Source organism: Dufourea novaeangliae, unplaced genomic scaffold, assembly GCF_001272555.1.
Source record: "Dufourea novaeangliae isolate 0120121106 unplaced genomic scaffold, ASM127255v1 scaffold21, whole genome shotgun sequence".
NCBI lineage: Eukaryota > Metazoa > Arthropoda > Insecta > Hymenoptera > Halictidae > Dufourea > Dufourea novaeangliae.
In genome coordinates, this window is record NW_015373910.1 from 5561564 (window position 1) to 5571136 (window position 9573).

Here is a 9573-nt window from a genome sequence, read left to right on the forward strand (position 1 = left end):
AGCTGGTTTAAATGCCGCCGGTCCTCCTGTCTTGTTAATACGTGTGCTCGAAGACGACACGAATTCCTGGATGGGTTAACGAGCGCGGTTGTCGTAACCTCGCGAGTATTCGATCACGAAAAGTATGTCGAAGTTTAACCCTTAAATGCATGATTTTCCAAATATACCAAAACATTTCTAAATTGCCGATATATGTGTCACCAAACTACAGAAAAATAATTTAAAAAATGTAATACATATGAACAAATCGCAAACTAATTATTGTGAAAATTTCTGTAATAGTTATTAGAACTTTCAGAATTTTTATTATACATTTACAAAAATCCTACAAGATACTTTCATCGGACTTTATGTTAACTTTTAATATAAGGGTTAATTATCAGGCAAGTCAAGCCCACCTAGCATCGAAATATTGTACACTGTAGTCTCTTTTGGTTAAACGATTACATTTTCCATTTTTTACTCCATCATATTTGTGATTTTAATTAATATCACTAGCCGATACACGTTCGTTGCTCGTCAAGTGCGTTAATTTTGTTCGAGCAATCGTTATTAAAATGTACAGAAGTTACAGAGGGCTTCGCCGGTAATAGATTCAGCCTCGGCCATTGACGCGGATCGACCTCGTCGTTTCATTTCACGTTGAATTGTGATAGAACATCCGTTCGTTTGACATAATTTGATACACGCCGTGCAGCACATTAACAATCATAAACATCCTGTTCCCCCCCTGCGGCCGTTTAATTAACGGCCCTGTGTCGAATAATGCCCGGGATACGATTGTATTTAACGCTGGTTACAAACGCTTCTCCATCGTATCAATAATATCGAGACAGGTTTGCTGGATCACATTGCTGCGAAATTCAATTATCTTCTGGTTGAAACAAAAGAACAACAACGAAACATTTCAGAGGATTCCCTCTGCCATCGAATTTAATTCTCCAACGCTGTAATTTTCGTGTTTCGAAGATGTCAACTGATCGTATGGGGTATTCGTTTATTTAAAGGCGAAATTGCCGTCAACACACAATTCCTACCGTCCGATTCAATAACTGCGAACCCTGGTAAAAGCTGTATCATTAAAGATAATCAGTACGCGACGAGCCACGCACACGCGCGCACCGTAATTTTCTCGGGACGAGTCCCGATTACGAACAAATGGATTACATTCCTGGAATGCAAATTATATATTCCATAGAAATATCTCCAATCACAAAGACCCACAACAGCTTACACGGTATAAAAGAAAATTTTGTATTCATAAATCAGCACTGTTACAAAAATACAGATAATATTAGTACGAAGACTTACTAACTGCATTCTTTACATATACAAATTATATTTTCTTTACATATCGGATTTGTACAGTTGACAGAGGCTCTTTTGGTGGGGCACATAAAGCAACTTTTTGTGTCGGAATTTTGGTGGGTATATCTTTTCTAATATCTTCCACAATATAAATGAAAATTCCACATTGTAAATGAAAATTTTCTCTATCTCCTATTCATATATGATAAAATAAGCTACGTAGACAACTCACGAAACACCCACCTTACGAAAACTGCAATAAATTGTGAATTTCCACTTTTCCCCTACAATTATTCCGCTATTAAGCTCAAGAAGTCATTATTACACGTATAAATTTGCAAGGAAGGATAAACAAAGTCATGTGGAATTATTTCATGATAAAAGAATGAAATCTAAGAATAAATATTCAAGTGCTTATAACATACCCACGTTATGCATCCCAGGGTAAATAAGCCCGTTCATTAACGATCGAAAACTACCGATTTCGAAACGAGCAAGAACCTCGAGTGGGGAGAGGGGAGAACAGCAATTCCGGCGATATCGTAGCGATCTGCTTTCACGTTTGTCAGCGGATTCCATTGGAAAGTTAGGTATGGGGGCAAATGCAGCGGATACACGCGAAAGACACAACGGAAGCGTTTGTCGGATATCACGGTAAAAACAGAGAGAGAGAGAGATAGCTCGTCCCCAGCGAGGCAGAAAGCGAAACTAATTAAACGACGACGCGCGTCAACTGTTGCTTCGCTTTTCAGCCAACTTTTCATCGGTTCAAAGTGCATCTCGACAAACGGGAGCACCGTTCGCGACCTCCCTCTCTCTCATACTTCACGAGTGTATGCATTACCGGCCAAAATTATGGGAGCAAAGTTCATGATCGATGGAACAATAACTAATTATTCGGTTACGACATAATACAAGGTACGATATTAGTACATATAGAAATAATTTACAATTAGTTTTAGCTCATTACTTTTATCACATTTCTGTGGAATAATTGTTTTCACTTTCTTTGATAATCAGATCTGGTCCCATACTTTTGGCTGACGGTGTATATGTTTTTTCACGTAGACATGGGTGCACAGCGCGATAATATCGTGGCTGTTTGTAAAAGCATAATTGTGCCGCTTTCAAGAGATAATTGAAGATAATGGCGTGGCTGATGTATATATGATATATATTTATATTTATGTATATACATATATATCGTTATATTTAGAAGACGAACGATCCCAGATTCACGATCGTCCTTCGCGACCTATCCCAAACATCCACCAACCGATCGCAATTTTTATTCTCCCACTCTACTCCAACCGTATTGATTCGCGACGATTCAAGGCCGTTCTCGTTAAAGCATCGGTTAACCTCTTGTTCGATAATAGCCGGGTAGGACCTTTCGTGCGGCCGTGTCTGAACATTAATCCGCTGACAGAGAGTGCAGTCGTCGGCTGATCCATCGACTCTTAAACCCCTTCTATTCGTGCGCGTGCTCTCGTTAGAGAGAGGCTCCAGGAACGGGGCGCTCTTATGAGTAAATCGGTTGCTTACCTCGAGTTAAGTATCAATTATCGAGCACTGCACGCCAACTGTAATTGGACGCATCCTGCGTGACAGAAACGACACATTTTTTTGGGGCTCCTCGTAGTGTTGGTCGATACAGTATCGATATTTTGAATATCGATACCTTTCCATTCAAATATCGATGTTTAATACGACGATATGTTCTAGTGTCGATACTTAAGCCATAAATATCGAAATTTTTACACAATCGCTCCATTTGCCGTAACGTAACAAGTCGTAAAAAAAAACTGGAACAATTGCGAGCTTTCCATAAAGTTTGCGATTAGTCGATTTCTTTTCCACCCTGTTACCTGAGATTCTGGCCTTAGTAAATATCTGCTTAAATGAATGATTAAGTTTCATTTTTCGATTTCCATACTTCTAATTTCATTGCAAGTATCGATGCCGATAATATCGATATTTTATTCCCAAGATACATGTGTATCGATACCCTGGGTATCATTACATACCGATACCAAATATTGATACCAAATATCAATACCAAATATCGATACAATTCAAATGTATCGGCATCACTAGCTGCTCGATTGCGCTCGCAGTGTACATGTAGTTGGTTACGCGGGGAATTCAACCACGATCTGGCACTTGTTTGCATCACTTGCGTCAGAACGGTCATACCGCGAGGGCATACGACAGTTTTAGACATCGAGAAAGACAGAACTACACTCGCGTTTAGACACAACGAACCACGCGTATCGCGTTGACGTCAGTTCTGTCGGACGTTGTTTTCGTGTCATTTCTTCTTGTATGTTTTCTTCCTTAGGATGATCTCTGTCGTGGAATCTGAATGATCCTCTTTAAAGAATGACGTTTGTAGAATTTATTCTGGCTACTGCCCAACGTATGTGAAGGCTTTTCGATTAACAATTGGTTGAAATAAATAAATGAGCAGGGAAGCTAGAGCTTCTTGTCATAGATTAACCCTGAACTGCTATGGAACGAGGTAGTGGAGTATCCCCAACTTTGTAAAAATTGTCATAATTTCGTTCCCACGTAACAGATGATGATAACTACATCAATAGTCTTTTCTTGGATTAAGCCGATTTACCAAATGATTTTCTTGAAATTTGATTTACCAATTACACTTACAGGCGCTACTTCAAAATAGGGGAGCACTATTACTTTCAACCTGAGATTTTAACCTAATATTTATAACTAAGAGTATTACAACCTAACATGTTCAATGCAGTCGAGTTATTACAATTCCAACCCTAGTGACGTACCCTTTTTCAATTTCTCTTGCTTACCTCTACTTGGAAATCGTCACCAAACACTGACTCAATGTTACAAAGCAAGGTGTTAAAAATTCTTCCATCTCTACACGATAGAAAGTCCTCGGTTCGACTTTACTCCTGTTCAAAAATCGACCTATAATTTCAGATATCGCAGGGGGTGGACGCTGTGCGTCGCGTGCTCCCGCGACATCGAGCATCGTCCAGCGAAACGAACGAGCCGCAGAGTCCCGGTCGCATGTCACAATTTATCGACACCGTTTAATCATGCGATCGGTGGCGGCTCCGTGAAACTTTCCAGCGGATCGAGCGTGGCTACCGACAGTTCCGTCGCAGTCGCGGGAAAACCGTGCGCGTCGCGATCCACGTGAATAATTGATGCTGGACGCGTTGTTACTTCATTGTTCGTTACGGGCTGCGTAATGCCTGTCCACGAATCGAAAATACACGCTTGGGTATATTTAGAGTCGGTTGGATAGAGAACGGCCGTTATAGTCGCGGTGGAACGGCTAAAATTAACTCGAAAACGAACGGATCCGTATACAGAAAAGAAACTATTCGACGCTCGGCCTGTTTCGATGTCTTTAGCCTGGTTTCATCCAATGTTTTTTTTTTGCTGTGCCCCTTGACACTTTCCTCTTTGTTGTGCTACAAATTCCCTGTTGATCAAACACACACACACACATTTGTTCTACTCTAATTGCTTCACTTCTGGAGATTTTCGTTTGGAATACGTTGGTGGGTTTCGTGAGATTCTGACGGTGGGACCTGTTACGTGAGTCGAGAGATCGTGTGGGAGAGTGAAATATATTTTTGGAGAAGGAGGCTACACGGTGCCCAGTATCGCTGTGGCGGTAACTTCGACAGATCTTATTCCGAGAATGTTTCGTGTACTGGCGCTTCTGGCGATTAAGCGTCGAGCTACTTACGCGACACTGTTTAGTTGGGTTTTGGTGGTCCGATTGTTTTGGCTCCAAACGCCACTGTGATGGATCTCCTCGGTACATTGTTACGTTAAGAGATGTAGGGTAGCTACTGACAATGATCACTGTGATTTGTTTATCGAATGAAACAAATGAACGAATATTTTACCAGTTTTATCGTAACGGCGTTGATCAGTAATACTGCGGATATTTATGAAAATTTAGAATTCGGGGCACGGATATTACAAAAACTGAAACTGAACAAAATTTTGTTTCATGTTCTAGGGGTTCTAATATGTATCTCCAGAGGGCATTATCGCAAATACACAATATAAAGTTACTAACTCAAAAATATAAAAAGTCATGAAAAAATCTGCCCATCTTCTAAAAGTTAATAATACTGTACCTGAATACATGTCCATCCTCATATGTTTTGCAGAAGGTCCTCGATAAACAACTTGTACAACCACATGCTTATTTTCGATGGTATTATTCAACAACAATAATAATGCAATACTATCGGAATTTTCTAGTAATCTTCTCATTTTGATGAAAGTCAAGTATTTTCATCGGAGTTCCAAGTGCGAACTGTCGGTCAGAGAAGAGAAGCACAACGCGCGACACTTAACTCGATCCCGGTGGAAACTCGCCCGAGATGTCTGTCCCTTACACAATCGAATTAAAGGCAGGAAGCGATGATACAATTACCTCGCAGCTACAGCCACTTATTAAACAAGAGACACCCCAGCCGCCACTTCGCTCGTGACTGTTCTCGGAAGAAACGAAACCCGTTGAAATCTGAACGTCGTCTCGCGTTCCCTGGGAATTAGTTTAGCGAAATCAGTGAGCGCTGATTAGAGCGAGTTCCGCTGGAAGCTGCGCGACGAGGGAGAGATACCCAGAACGACCGAGTCGTAAAAATATTTCTGGCCGCTTTAACGCGTCCGTTGTTACGACAACGTTTAGAAGAAATCGATCTTTGAAAGTAACAGGAACACGAATGAATTGATGTTGTTTTTTTAGAATCCATTTCTTGCGTTGGAATCAACATTTCTCATCACAACTGTATGAAATTTTTATAAGAAAATATTGCACGTTAACAGCAAGGACGAAAAAGAAGTCTGCGGTTATTAAGTGCACAAAAATGTCAGTAATTATCGTTTAAAATAGCATAAATAGGTTTTCAAATCGTCAGACTTGACTCGAAAAAAAGAAACGGCGGTATAGTTTGACGAAGGCCGAAAGATACATTAACAGTAGGATAGTTAAACAACGATGAAACTTCCGCGGTGATAAAAGTGTTCAAGGCTGAAATGTCCGATTAGATGCTGCACTTGAAGTGTATACAATTAACTTCGATAATTACAACTACAAGAAAATATTTAAATTTACATAGTAGCATTTGCAAAGCTAAAGTTTTTCCTGAACTTGCCAAATATCGACGTAGAATTTAAGGTAGCCTTTTCGCAACAGGAAAACCGAGGAAGAGTGGTGGAACGAGCGCAACGCAGTTTGAATAACATTTAAAGGGTGTGTTTCGCGGCTCCTAAATTGCGGGTTCGTTGCAATTCTCCGGCGAGATAGGGCCTCTTTCACGCTAGCAGGCGGCATGCAGACACAAATTTTCCGGACTTAATTCCGCGGGGCGCACGGTCGTTGTAATCGCGACCGGCGACAAGCCGGAAAATTCCTAAACGAGCATCGTTTCGAGTCGGAGTAAAAAGTTTCTGATGTAACGCGTCTCGTAAAGTACGAACGAACGTTCCTCGACTGCTGTCGGAAAAATTTCGAAGAAGGAGATAAATGCACGCCGAATAAATCTTCTGTCCTTGGAATCCACCACGGTACATGCGCAGAATCGACGCTGCTCGCAATTAAACCGGTTAAATCCTAGCTCGTGGCAGGGAGAACAATGAAAATATTGGATCACCGCAACGGAAACCGTGAATCACTTATTCGTATTTATAATTTCATCAGTCACGGAGGTATTAGACGAATATATGATTAATTATTCGTTTGAATTCCTGTTTCAGGAGATCTGTAAGAAGCCGAAGAGAATTATTCATGAGTTCTATTTGGGAATTGATTAATTAAGGAAATCTACTTATTAGCTAACAGAAGACCGGAAAGTTCAGAATTTTCGTTTATGAAGATAGGGTATATGTCCTAATTACTGCCAGTGTCCTTAACACTAGAACTACCAAGAAAGTCAAAATGACTTGTCGATACACTCTTACACGACGATTAAATGTTGTGACAATACATTTTCTCAGATCTTTTGCATCTTTTATTACGATATGAAAGTGAAGAAATTAGTCAATTTCTAAATTTTCAAAAGTTTACCAGGACAATAAAACTCATCCGTCGACGGAGCAAACTTTCCCAATGGCGGGGACCGAAATTTTTAACCTAAACGGGAATCTTCGAGATTTACGATAACCGTTGATAAAGACGTGTTTTGTCGCGGCGTGGGACGATAAAACTCATGTAAATTGTCGAACGAACGCGCTGCCGACAGTGCTTCAATCGAGCGCAAGTTTTACACCGTAGTCTCTCGTTTTATCGATACTTCCATACAACTTTACTGCTGGCTACTTTTTCCCCTCTATTACTTTCTGTGTAACGATTAAAAACTTTCCGAATCTCCAAGCCTCTAGAAAGGCTTATAAAAGCGTTCCCTCGCGATCGTTGGATCGCATCTTTTGAAAACAAGTTCGAGTTGCATATAGAAAAATCGCTGCTTTTCGATGAAACAGCCAAGCGTACTGGAACTCGATTAAACCATTCCACTGACCGATAACAGGTAAATATCATCGTTAGGTCGACGTTACTTAAGTACCTGGTTATTTTATTCCTCGCGAATGTCAATTGTCGGACGAGTCTGAGTTGCGCAAGACGATAATTGCTCGATAATCTGGTCGCGGTTTAATCGACTCGAGGAGAGAACTAGTCGATTTTTCGGTAAACGGAGGTTTCCACTTTTCTAAACTGGCTGCGGCACTCGATGGAGAGGAGAGGAAGAAGAGAAAAAAGAACGGAGAACCAGCCAACGGAGTCGGTGCTGCCGGCCACGGTCTCGCTTTCCTTCGAAAACCTGTCCCGTAGAATCTTTTACAGACTGCTCTCCCGCGACACAGATCGGTGAACGCGCGCACGGCGACGGCCGAATAACTCGGCTTTCCTCAATAAACCGCACGCAGGTAACGCGAGAACACGCCGCCACAGTGGTCGATATTCGTGAAAAAAATGGGACAGAAGAAAAAGAAAAAATTATTCTTTTAATTAAACATGCTTGTGTAATTTGATTTACAGAGACTCACAAGTTTGTTCGCGGAAGACTGACGCTTCTATTTGACCAAATTATTTACCAAAATGCGAATTCTGTTTCAAAGTTTATCACAAAAGGATGATAAAAGTAACAAGGAGAATATTGTGTAAATAGAAAGTGCAGAAACGTTTTGACACCTAATTGTAATTTCAGAAGTCTCTGAATGAATGTGTGAGTCACTGTATTAGTGTTAAATACGTAGAATTGATAAGGTTTTTTTCTGTTCGATCCTATTTGTAACTGAAAGAAATTTAAATAAATGGAAATTATTCAAAGTTTAATACACATTAATACTGGACGTAACTTTTTTCGAATATCGAACACGTGTTTCAAGGCTGAGGCATTCTGCTGAATTTGAAAGTCCAAGGTATGTTGCCTAACACCTTGGGTATCATATACGGTGACCTGTAAAAGTCTGATAGAAAGACGTCCAATTGATTCCCATAGATCTGGATGGAAGTTTTTATTCGACACACCTGTCGACTTCGCAGACACTTTATTCGCGCCTCTTCTCACGGGTTTCGATTCTGTAGGAAGAAAAACATTGGTATCTCTGGGAATGTTTCTGATCGGATGCTAGTTTCCTGTTTATTTGCCAGGTGAGAACGTGCTTAATCGTTTTAATGTAGTCGAGAATTGTAGATTTAATATTCTATACTAGAATATATTCAAGAGTAAAAGTGTGTCAGACTCAAGGAATATGTTATTAATTACTATTAGACTGCGGATTTTATGCATTCATGCCACCTTCGAGTCTGGAAAACACGGTGAAAGAGGAAACCTCGACGGACAGTGATACATATTTCGTTCTAAACATGATAAACCTTTTAATTTAACTCTCTGACTTACGATTTTTTCGACGACTTCTCTCGTCGGAGTTACTTCGAAGTATAAGTTCGACGTCTCATCGCGAGACAACATTCTATACACCTATTCCGATGTCCGTCGAGACCCTTTTCCCTCAACACGTCCAACAAGGTACAAAGCAGTTCCTCCAGATCTCTAGCGTGTCTCCAGCGAAGCGAGAAGGTCCAAGGAAACGAAGCGTCGAGGAATTTTTTTTCAAAGGTAGGCCATAGGGGGCCCCTCGGATGATTCTGATTTATCTTTGATTTCACGAACGAGGCCGCGGCAGAGAAGCGTGGAGGAAAGAAAGCGTGAAAAATTGTCACCGGATACGGTATACTAATCCCTTAAGAGCGTC